The sequence below is a fragment of the Lepidothrix coronata genome, unplaced genomic scaffold, assembly GCF_001604755.1.
Source record: "Lepidothrix coronata isolate B3197 unplaced genomic scaffold, Lepidothrix_coronata-1.0 Scaffold166, whole genome shotgun sequence".
Classification (NCBI taxonomy): Eukaryota; Metazoa; Chordata; class Aves; order Passeriformes; family Pipridae; genus Lepidothrix; species Lepidothrix coronata.
Genome location: NW_016690346.1, coordinates 1,781,818 through 1,794,105, shown reverse-complemented (window position 1 = coordinate 1,794,105; position 12,288 = coordinate 1,781,818).

Below are 12,288 nucleotides of genomic sequence, written 5' to 3'. Positions count from 1 at the left end.
GTGATGGCAAGTAAAGACAGTCATTTAACTTTAAAATAAATTATCTTCTGCCATGTGTGCTTCAAACATGCTGTCCCATATCTTGACAGAGAATAACTAGAAATTTGGACCCAGAATAATAAATGCTGCAGAGTTAGGAGAGTTAGGAGCTGGTAGAGATCCATATCTCTAGAATTTGAGAGACTGAATTCCTCCTGATTGCCTAATGTCCATCTGAAACACTTCGTAGAAATGTATCCCAAATTTATATTCCTGTGATGTTGCCTTTATGGTTATCAATGGAAAAAAAAAATAATGTCAGTTCTCTGTGAGAGGATCAGGGCATGAACTGCATGAACTTTTAGACTGTTAGCTGAGACTACTTTTTTTCCCCTCATACTTCTGATGGATTTATTGAATTTGAAAATTTTGCCATGAGATTAAATTATTTTGTCATACAAAATATATCTAATCAGACAAAAACAGACAGCTAAAATTCACAGGATGACTTTCTATAGCAGGGATCTTCCACAAGAACATCTCCACCTTTCATAGTCTACAGGACCACATGACTGTGAAAAGACAGACTTGAAAATGTTTCCCTTCTAATTATTCAGCAGACAGATATGGAATTTCTGACTCAGCACAATAAAGCCTTTTCCCAATCAACACATACTAATGATTAGGAAGGCTTGGAAAGTGTTATGTAGGATTATTCTGGAAATTGCTGTCTGAGGCTGCCTTAATCAGGATATGACTGGGTTTGAATAAGGATGTGTAAGTCACTATCAATTTTCATCAAGGTGGCCCAAGCTTGTTTATCCTTTTGCTGTATGTGATGACACGCATTGCAGCCTAGGTGAAAATGTCCTGTCCATCTCCTAGAAAAGCTTAATAATTTATTTGTAGCCCATCTCGTACTAGACTAGTGCACACTGTTCATTCTCTGCACTTCACAGCTGTCTCTTAAAGCAGCAGTACTGCATGCTACAAACAGCTTTGCCTGACACCCTCCTGTTTTTCATTATGTTGTTAAGTTATGTTTTCAAAACAATACAGAATGAAGAGTCAATACTGGAGATGCTTGGGAGAAATATCATGATCTCGGTTACAACTGGTACAATTCAGCAACCAAGCTGCAAAAGCAACTTCACCCCAGGACCATCGAGGTGAGGACATAGATGAAAAAAGTTGCCCGCAACATAACTTCCCTATAGGTGTTAGATTTAATATATATCAGATGCTGCTAAACTATCAGCAGCTCATTAGCTTTCCTCTCTTTTGTTGTGCTGAGCCCCTCTTTGCTGTGTGGTAACGCTTTTGGCATATGAAAATGTTTCCCCTTTTTTCTCTTTCAGGGAGTTTATGGTTCTATTTTACCAGACTAGTATGATGCTGTGTTCCACCAAGAAATGGCTCATGTCACACCTGAAAACACAGTGGGCTGAAGGAGGTGAAGCCATGTAGTCTCACTGCTCAGGCTTTCTGTTGTTCTCTTCTTGCTTTTCTACCTGAGCAGAAAGTCCTACATTCAGCTTCAGGTTTACATCCAGATTTTTGAGGTCTTAGCGTACAGTTGGTCTGTGATTCAGCAGTTATCACTGCAGTAGTTTTGCAGGATCAGTTCCCTTAACACTGTAGCTGCAACTGTCCTGTTTGTGCCGCTTGCAGTAGCAGCCAGCTGCTGTGCTGCAGGGGATCCCATCACATGTTATGTTATTAAGTTATGTTTTCAAAACAATACAGAATGAAGCAGTGCGTGTTGCACTGCTACTGGTCAGAGGCCTCCTGAAATCAGAATTCATCTAAATCTCTGCCTTTATCCCCACAATCACTTTTAAAGCATATTTTTATACAATTTCGAGAAGTACTTCTCTCACTCTCTGAGCACTGCTGAACACCCAGAAATTAGAAGCAGGTGAGAGCACCTAAACTAGGCAAGATGGTCTGGGACTGTAAAACTGAGCTGCAGGGAGTCTCACACCCAAACTTCCCCCTTGCATCAAATGAAGTTACTGAATGAAGAAAAAAATAGACCAACAGCTTCGATAACTGAAGGGCTATCCAGGGCTGGATAACTCTGCAATATGCAAGTAGAAAGAGGGTTTTCCTTTTTCTCATTATTAAGTTCTCATTTTCTGACATCTGTGAGTTTGCCACTCTCTGCCTCAGCTTCTTTGCAGCAAACTACACTTCCGCAGATCATCTGGGCATTTTCCTCTTACTACCTCCCTCGTCTTTCAGAGACCTTCAGTCATGGTAGTGTCCAGGTTCTCCCTTTCTGTGGCACACTGGGATTTTTAATGTTTTGGTCTTCTGTACTAAAGGACTGCATGTTCTCTAGTCTGCTTTGAAGGGTTTAGTGGCTTGGGACAGCTAGGGACATGTGATTAGATGTGGACATTAGATTTTGTCTGCAATAGATGAGCGTGGACTAGATGTCCATTTCTAGACTCCATGAGGTTACTTCTCACCCCACACGACCCTCACTCCCCTCCTCAGTGTTTTCATAACTTAATATTTGTCAGAACCGTACACTTTTATGCCAATTTCTGGACTGATCATTGGTCTGTTCTATAATGCAAGGTTAGAGAGCAAGCAGTATGTATGCACCATTACAGGGTAATAGGTTCTAATATTCAGAGAATCCAGGCTACTTTTTTTTTCCCCATGAACTTGCCTATTCTTTCAGACCCAGTTGCCTATTCTTTTCAGTTCTTGCTGATAAAGTAAACAGGGCCAGAGCTTTTTCTCTTTCCCTGAATAGCCAGGCAAAAACATATCTATGCATTTTCTTATCCTCCAATATAGCCTCAAACTGTCACCTGCAAATGATCTCTGGCCCATGTTAACTTCCAGCTGTGCCCAGCATTGCTGGTGAGAGACCCTGACCAAAACAGCAGCATGAGTTGTGCCAGTGACTTGATCATATGGGCACCCACATGCCAGGTGGCTGTGTTTTGTGTCTGTCTGCTTTATTAGTACAAATGTAGCCTAAGGGAGCCAGAAATGGCTGATCTTGAGGTATGCAAATACCAAGAGGCTGGCAAGAGAGACAAACCCACAGATCCTGAAGAAAGGTTGCATATCTAAGTGAAAATGCAGACACACATCTGCATTTCTGCACATACATATCTGCACATACAGCTTGTATGAGGAATGGTAGCCATGGGCATACAGTGGCATGAGCACTAGCTTTACTAGAAGCCAGAGGAGATACAAAGGATCCTCAGCAACAATATGTTCTGATTTGCATTTTGTAGAGCCAGTGCTGCTGTGCTCTCAGTGCTCTTTTTACCTATACCAGTCTTGACAACCTAGCAGAATCATACTAGCTCATGCTCTAATTTAGCCCTCATTTTGGTGCACGGACAGCACAAATGCTGGATTGCCTGCAGTGCAAGCACAAGCCACCTCATAAGCACATATTGGCTCAAACTAGAGGTCCCTTTAGCCCATTTCTGTGTCTCTCATAGTGGCCCACAGCAGATGCTCAGGGAGTAGCAGGGCATGCATCATATATCCCAAAGACAGCAGCTGAGCAAATCTGGGACAAAGAAGAAGAATGAAATAGTGTGTTCATCATTTTTAGAGTTTGGGCTTCATCCATGTGCTCTGGCAAAGGGAAAGAGTTTTCTGTTTACATGCATCACATCACTTCTGCCATAAAAACAAATGGCTTTTCTGGCCTGTTGTAATGAACAGCAGAAATGGTACCATCCAAAGCACACTGCTGTTCTGCCCCTCCACACAAGCCTGAGATAACACAGCTCCTCACAAGCCGTTGAAACAAGAGAGAGGCCTTGCTTTTTTGATTGCTTTATTACAAGATCTATAACAGGATTTAGATCTTGTGGCACCTTTGAATCTGGGGATCATCTGGTCCAAGTCAGACTGGATAAAGACCATTCTTCTCCAGTGTGCTTTTCCTGCAGCACAGCTGAAATAAGGAGCGCTGTGTGCACGCAGGCATCTCTTTGCTCTGAGTCTGGGCCCCCCAAACCTCTCTGAGGCTGTGGAAAGCCTTCCAGCCCTCGGCTCCTCTGCAGCAACATTGTGAGCTAGTTCTGCTACCACCCTGCAGGCCACAGTTGTCTCATTGTTCTGGGGAGCTGATGGCAGATGTCCCATCATGAGTGGAAGAGTGTACCTAGGATGATCCATCCACTCTGAAATATTCTGTTTTTTTCTCAGAAATCAGGATTAAACAAAGCAGGTCAAATTGACTTGCCTGAATATACAAGGTGAATATACAAGCTTCGACTACCACTGCCTGAGCCTACCCCTAAGAAGCATCTTCGATGAACAGAAGGCAGTCCCAAAGATGGGTGAAGAAAAGAAAAAGAAGGAAGATACTAATGTAATAAGCAAATTTTCTAGGACCTAATGACAACAGCACATTTACACAACTAAACAGAACCTTTGTGTATCCTCCTGTAACGTCAGGCCACCAAAACAGCCTCAGCAATTTAATAGACTTTATTCTTCATCTCACTTTTCCTCTCCTTTCCATACCAGTGATCTTCAAGCTTTGCCAGTAACATGTTAAAAGACAGCCACAACCCATGAAGAGGTAGCTCCTGTCCATACACATATGTGCTGAGAGTGGTTTTGTCTAAATATGTGTTTCTGCTCTGGTTGCTCATTAGAAGACTTGGGCTATAATTCTGAGTTTCATCTCAGCTTTAATAAGTGGAATGCTGCAAACCTTCAAAAACATCATTGTTTTGAAGCTGCCTCTGCATGTAACCAATAGTTTCGCTATCCCCCAACACATTTACAAGAGCAGGTAGTAACAGGACAAGAGGGAATGGCTTCAAACTAAAAGACAGTGGGTTCAGATTGGATATTAGGAATAAATTATTTAATGTAATGATGGTGAAGCACTGGAACAGGCTGTCCAGAGAAGCTGTGCATGCCTCATCCCTGGAAGTGTTCAAGACCAAGTTTTATGGGACTCTGATCAACACGGTCTAGTGAAAGGTGTTCCTGCCGGTGGCTGGGAAGCTGGAACTAGATGGTCTTTAAGGCAGGCCATTCTGTGATTCTATGAGCATTCCCACAGCCCTCACCATATACATAGTCAATATTAGTTGCCTCATCATAACAAGACGGGCAAAACTAGCAGAAATTACAGAAGGTAGCACTACAGCCTGCCAGCTGCACCCTTCTATTTTACTTAACCTCTCAGAGTCCCTCTGTCTGAGAGGGTGCCCAGACTTGTGCTGGAGGCTTGCAAGTTTATGCCACATCAGTTTACCCAGACTTAAAGCAGAGAGTCATAAGCAGAGGTTTGTCCTCATTGCCATTCAAAATAAGATACTTCAATACAGCCCTGCTGCCGATGCTTTTGTATCAGAAGGCTCATCTTCTGTATGTGCCCTACAGCTGGTCTTATGCATGTGACTGCCACGTCTGAGCACAGGCTGAGCATGGAGGGGACAGCCTTTTGTGTGCCATTTCTTGCCAGCTTGGTCCTACAGCATGAAGTCAGGATGCTGCAGTTGTTTCGCACCATCCCCTAGTGGGCTCAGGCTTCCTCCCCTGAAAGAATTGCATGTCCTGGAAGACAGGGAGGGTGGACACCTGCTTAATATCAGTGCTTGGCTGTGAGTACCCCTCTGAACACTGCCAGCATCACTCAGCGAGGTTTGCCCCCACACAGCCAGCATCTCTCTGCTCAGTCATTTTTGGTCTTCCCTATTTTCTGTGTTCTTTGTGCTGCCTTGACTTTCTTTTTTCTTTCCCTACCTCTTCCCATTTCTTTTCCCTTTGGGACTTTGCTCTGCCTCCCCCCTTCAGGCTTCCTGTCTCCCCTCCAAGCCAGCACTTCCGACAGCAGGAATTTCAAGATATGGCATGCTCATACATTTTGTATTAGCTCTAGGCTCTTAAGCCTTCTGACATCATGGGGTTACACAAACTAGCAAGCACTGTAGCCCATGAATGTACCTGGAAGTAAGAGAAAAGGAGAGGGACTGGAAATTAAATGCTTAGAAACAGGAATGCCATACTTTTGAAAATTTAACTAGCTGTTCATTCAGTCTGTAAAGGTTGATGCACTAAGAATTCACATTAGAATTAAGGGGGGGTTGGGAGAAAAAACACTTGCTGGCAAAGGCTGAGGATAAACCCAGCATTTCTTTATCGCTGCCTAGGGTAAAGAAAAACCTTAATCACAATACTTGTCTTTGAATAATATTTCAGTCATAACAGCACATTTCTCAGATTCTGCATGATAAGTGCATTAATATTTATTCACTCTCTACAGCCTTTAGATAATTCCTGAAGGATCTGATTTTGCTAGCGTTGATGGTTGCTTACTTTTTATTCTCCTTCTGTACACTTGTCCAAAGCTTGATCACCATATATCAGCACCTTGCTTGTCTTTGGAAACCTATTCCTGTGAAAGTGGTAAACAAAACTTGCTGAGTTTGTTCTTAAGCCTCAAAACTAATCTTTGGGGCAGAGGCCTTCTGCCATGGTAGACCCTGGTGGACCTCAGACTTAGTACAGAAACTATTCCTGTTGAAACTGGTGAGACTGGGAAAGACTTGCAGTCAACCTTTTTACACTAGTTTTCCTTTCAATCCCAAATGTTTGCCATTCATGGATAGGTAGTTCTCTTTTACAATCCGAATCCACATCCTGTCTTCCTTACACAGGAGGACTACTTTGGAGACTAGAAGAGTAAGATCATGTCCCTTTTGACTTCGCTATTTAAAAACATGTATCTTTGCACCTCTAACACCTTAGAAAGGCTTTCTAAACTCTAAAAACTTCTTAAAAAACTTAAATACTTAAATACTAAACACACTTAGAATTCGTCTTCACCTACTGACATTCAAACACGAAGGAGGTTTGGTGAATTTTTATAATTTAAACAATGGCTAGGTGAATATTTTTTGGTCAATGTTAAGGCCACCACCTTTTCAAAATGTTTTGTTTCTATGAAAGTATTAGTACCTTCAAATTACATACATCTCTGTTGGTTTCCAGTTATAAAAACAGGATAGAGAAGACTGAGTATTCAGACGCTGGCACCTGGCCAGTTGATTTTGCAGAACTCATTTACAAATTGTATTTTGAGCAAAATTACTCATATTAAAAAGTCAGAGCTAGATAAGACCACCATCCTCCGAACAGTTTACAGGCAAAGACTAATCTGTAGTCCTTCACCAAACGTCTGTGTGCATATTTACATAAAGCCAGAGCACCCTAAATTTCTAGAAGCAAGCACATTTGAATGAGACCATGTCTCTTTCGTTCTCTTTGATACACCAAATACTAACTCCTAATCATACTGTTCAGTCTTTGGGGATAAAAATGCAATTCTGAGAAGAGTGTAAATGCCCTTTCTGCAAAGAAAAGTTTCTTATCTGCAGTAATTTTGTGAATAGGCTCTGTGATGATATCTGAAGTGCTGTGCTTCACCCACAGAAACTCTGACTCCCACTTTTATTTTTTGGATCAGTAATTTCCAAAAACTGGAGTGATAGCTAGGCAGAGAGAGGCCAACATGGGACATTTATTTTTATATCAGTGGATCACAGTCTCTTTTCCAACTAAACAATTCAGAAAAACAAAAGACACTATCTTTCCGGATGGTTGTATTTCTTTCATAAACAACGTTAGTTGATAAGGGCATATTTTTGTTCTCAGCTAAGGAGCATTTTATCATGCAAAGGTATCAAACTATTATCTAGTCATGCACTTGTCCCAGTGGAAAAAAAAGCTTTTCAAAAGCTGAAAGAGAAAAATGAAATAGCTTTAGTATTCAAAAATCTCCTACTGACAATACGGGACAATAATGACATGTTAAAAGTAAATACTGGCTTTAGTTTTTTTGTAAACACAAATGATACAAATCTTTGGATCCAAATTAATTTCAGCTACATTTACAAACCAAGAAGAATCCAGACTAGTTGTGATGATTTCAATCAGGAGTATTCAATAAGGCAAGAATAAAGGCCTTTTGCTTAGAGCAGGCACTGGTTTTAAGTACTTTGTACTTTGTACATGTCCTTGGATTTATAATCTGATTTTCAGCTATTCTTAATATTCACAGGAGCTGAAGGATTTTCTTTAGAAACTGGAGTGATTGCTGCTCCCACATCTTAGGCAGCATATCGATCAAACCCATTTCCAAGACAGGAGTCCCAGATCCCTCCCAGAGCTTGGAGCCCAGATGCCTCAGAGCACTGAAATGATGGATCTCTTCCTGGGAGCAGATTACTAGTGCACAAACACTGTGAACACCTCTCTAGTAGCGTACCTTTCGCTGATGTCATATCTGGAAATGAATTCAATACATTTCATTTTTTCAGAGCATCTTGTTTCAAACACAAAACACAAGATTGCTCCCTCCCATACATGAGAAACAATATTCTGGCTGACATAAATAAACATATTACACAAATCATGGGTAAAAGTCTCACAATATTTGTCTCACTAGGAATAGTCATTGTCTCTTTGCTGCCAGGCAGCAATACCCTGATGAGAACTTACCTTGGTGACCAGCAAAGTATGATAAAGCATTGGGACCTAGAGCAGACATGCTTCACATGTAGTTCAGCATGCAGTACAACCTTCCTTTTAATCACGCAGAAATCTAAATGCACAGCCACCGTGAACATTAATGGGAAGTGAAAATCCATCATTAACCCATGCACTGACTTTCTCCTGGCTATATTGATGAAGAATAAACACAGCAACCTTGTCTAATATTTTATTTTAATTAGAGTAAAAGTAAACTGCAATAAGTACACAACACAGGGAATTAACAGAAAATTAAACAAGCTCCATGTGTAAACCTGTGAAAACACTCTGAGGCAATTTGAATTCTTCATCAGGCTGGGGACTGTACACATATTTATTTATTTATTTATTTTATTGAGTGCTCATGTTTCATTCCTGAGCAGACCTGCTCGTATTGATTCAAACTCATGTTCAGTGAAGTGTGTGTGTGCAAATGTCTAATGGGAGCAAAGACCTGAAAGATAAAATGGTCTTTTTTTGGCCAGACCCTTGGAGATTTGTCTGGCCCAAAGAGGATGTTATTGCACAAATGGCACAACCTCTTTTTGAAGCCTAGAGGGGAACTCATGAAGCAACATTTGTGCATTGCAGCTGAGAAAAGCTCTAATTTGTACTGCTTATCTCTGATTCATGCACAACAGATCTGAGAGGAGGATTTTGCCCTTAATTTGTTCCCTGGTGTCTACACATTTTAAGCATGTTAGATCAATGAACAATGTTATATTCCATATGTGCCACAATGCATAGACCAAGCTAGGTACACTGAAGATGAAGAGGCAGTATCAACTTTGAACATCCTGTCTGTAAAACAGCTTTAAAAGTTAGGCAGATGAGTTTGTAAAGTGAATTAATTAGCAATAAAGACCAAAGGCATATTCTGTGTGAATAAACAACATAGATTTAGATCTTAGTTAAAAATAGTGAATGTCAGCTAATAAGGAGGTTCGTGGAGTCTATCGGGCTTTGCAAATCCTGCTTTTCTGAAACGAAAAGTATTACTGTTCGTAGCAGAAAATGCCTATGTAAGGATTGAATCTCCATGGTGGAGTGAGGCTTGAAGTTCCAAGATTCAGCATCTTTAGCTTTCTGTGAGAAAGGTCTTTTTATAGTTGTTTTTTGTTTAGCTAGGGTTTTCTCCAGGGAGGGCAAGAGGGCGTTAGCTCAAGAATTCACTTGATAGATTTCAGATCAGCAGCTAATCTGTCACTTCAAGGGGTGACAATGACAGGAGGGAAAGACTTCCTAATTTATTCATAAAATACTTTATCTGTCAATTCCATTTATTTAGTTCATTCTTCATAGGTAAAAATATTGAAAAAAGGAAATTAATCCTGACCTTGGAGGTGAGAAGCAGAATGCTGATAACTTCCACTCAGGGGGTATGAGTAGGCCAGGACTTTTTTCACCCATGAGCGTGAAAAACATGATAGACTGATATCTCATGCATTTTACCCATTGAATTCTTGTTGATACCACAATACCACAGAGGCTTTACTGCCTTATTAGCAACACTTACTGGAAGCTCATATTCAGTATGTCAAGCCATGTATCTTGTTTATTATTTAGGCATAGCACAAAAATGCCTGTAGTACATTTTGTCTGCCATTGTGGACTTGCTGCCAGTGAACAGACCACACCATGTCAGAAATGCCAGAATTTTCTGAAGGAATTCTTAATAAAGTTTAAGAATTGACATATATTTTTCAGTGAGCTGCAGCTTATTTGTAAGTTCATCACAGCCTTGAAAGAATTATTGTATGATTTACTGAGCAAAGACTGAGCAGCAAGAATTCATTGGCCAAACCCCAATATAATTTTCTTCTTTTATAAGTGGTGAAAAAGCATTTAGAATTTAATTTCACTAGGACTCTTATGTCCTTAAATCTTAGGTGATGGAGCATATTATTTATGGAGGGCAGTATGATACCAAGCAATTACATTTTGATTTCATAATGGTAATATGGGAGAGTGTTTTGTTGCTAAAAGTTGGTTCTTCATAACAGAATAGAGCCTACTTGTTCAATCACACTGAGGTACTATAACTTTTCTTTTAATTGAAGACTTTTTCATCATCAAACTCCAGATGCAATGCTTATTATAAATTACAGAAACACTGAGTCTGTGCAAAATAAGGTGTGAAGACTCGAGAACTTGATTCTGTCTGAGCTAATGGAGTGAGTTTGATTGGGAACTGAACACCTTATTTACTGATCTACACTGTCCTCTGAGGTGGTAGATGGCCCATCCTTGGAAACATCCAAGGTCAGGTTGAATGGGGCTCTGAGCAATCTGATCTAGTGAAAGATATCCCTGTTTATTGCAGGAGGAATTGGAGAGGATCTTTAAAGATCCCTTCTGAATGAAACTATTCTATGGTTCCATGACTCTGTGCTTCACTTAGGATGTTTTTTCAGACACTCCCAGTCTTTCTCTGCCGGATTTCAATCTTCAAAATTTAGATGCAGTGAAGAAGCATATATATTTTGGATAGTATGAGGTTTTTGCAGTTACTCCTAAACTTACTGAAGGGGAAATCTTCACAAAAATGCATCTCTAAAGAAACCCTGAGGTATACTTTTCAAAGGCATATAATTTGTCCAAGTTTGAGTTTGTTTTCCTGGGTCTTTTTAGCACATTCAGTAATGCATCTTGACATGAGAATGCTTTCTTGTCAGGTGTTACAACTTTACACCAAAGAATGGAAATGTTAATATTTATCAAAATATAGCTGTGCAAATAGACACAACAGTATCTCTTTCCTTAATCTCATTCTTGGAATGGCAAATCAGTTTTTAATTAATGTATTTAAAAAAAAAAAAAAGAAAAAGGAAGATGCTAGAGGGATGTATTTCTTGTAAAAAACATAGGTTTGCTCTTTTAAATACAGCAAAAAATCATAACACCACCAAACAGAGAGCTACTATAAAAAACAAAGGGTGTCACCATGTGAATTTCAGACAAGTTCTTCAGTTGTGGAGATCTTTGTGTGTAAAGACATATCTCTCAAGAAATACAGAAACAGAAAACAACAGTACTTTACATGGTTGGTATATCTTGGCAGCACAAGGGACAAAGAGTTTTTTGTGAAGACTTCACATTTTTGTTGTGTGGCTTTTGGTTTTGTCCTTACAGAAGAGCAGGACAGGGAGAGTAGTGCACAAGTTAGACTCATCCCAATATGCAGTTGGGATGCAGCTGAAGTGCAAAGTAGGACCTTCAAGCAGAGACCTGTTCCCTGATCACATGGTTTAGACAGGAAAGAAAGTCTTTATATATTAGGCTTTACAATTAGACCTCAGAGCTCTTCAGCCTTTTGTTTCCTTTTACTTCATCCACCCTTGCTCAAAGAGAGTTTTCCAACTGTTTCCTCAATCTAGTATTTTTCCCTAATTATCTGCCTTTAGCCTGTAATATCTGAAATTGCTAGATGGTCTCCAGTATAAATATTTGTTAAGCCAGGACTCCATAGTACATAAATCACATGGGAACAAATGCACTCAATACTGCCAACGTGACTTATGTTCAACAAGTTCAGTACACACTAGCAACCAAGGTAGTGTAAGAAGATAATATTTATACCAAGGTCAAAAAAAAATATAGCTGGTTTAAAGAAAATAAAAAGAAATGTGTATTTAAATGTAAGTCATGATTTAGTTATTGATTTATCAACTCAGTTATGCATGAATATATCATTAGGAGATGTTAAACCAGAATATCAGTGAAAGTTTTATCCTTTGAACTAAGCTAATGGTCACAGTGACTTGAATATAT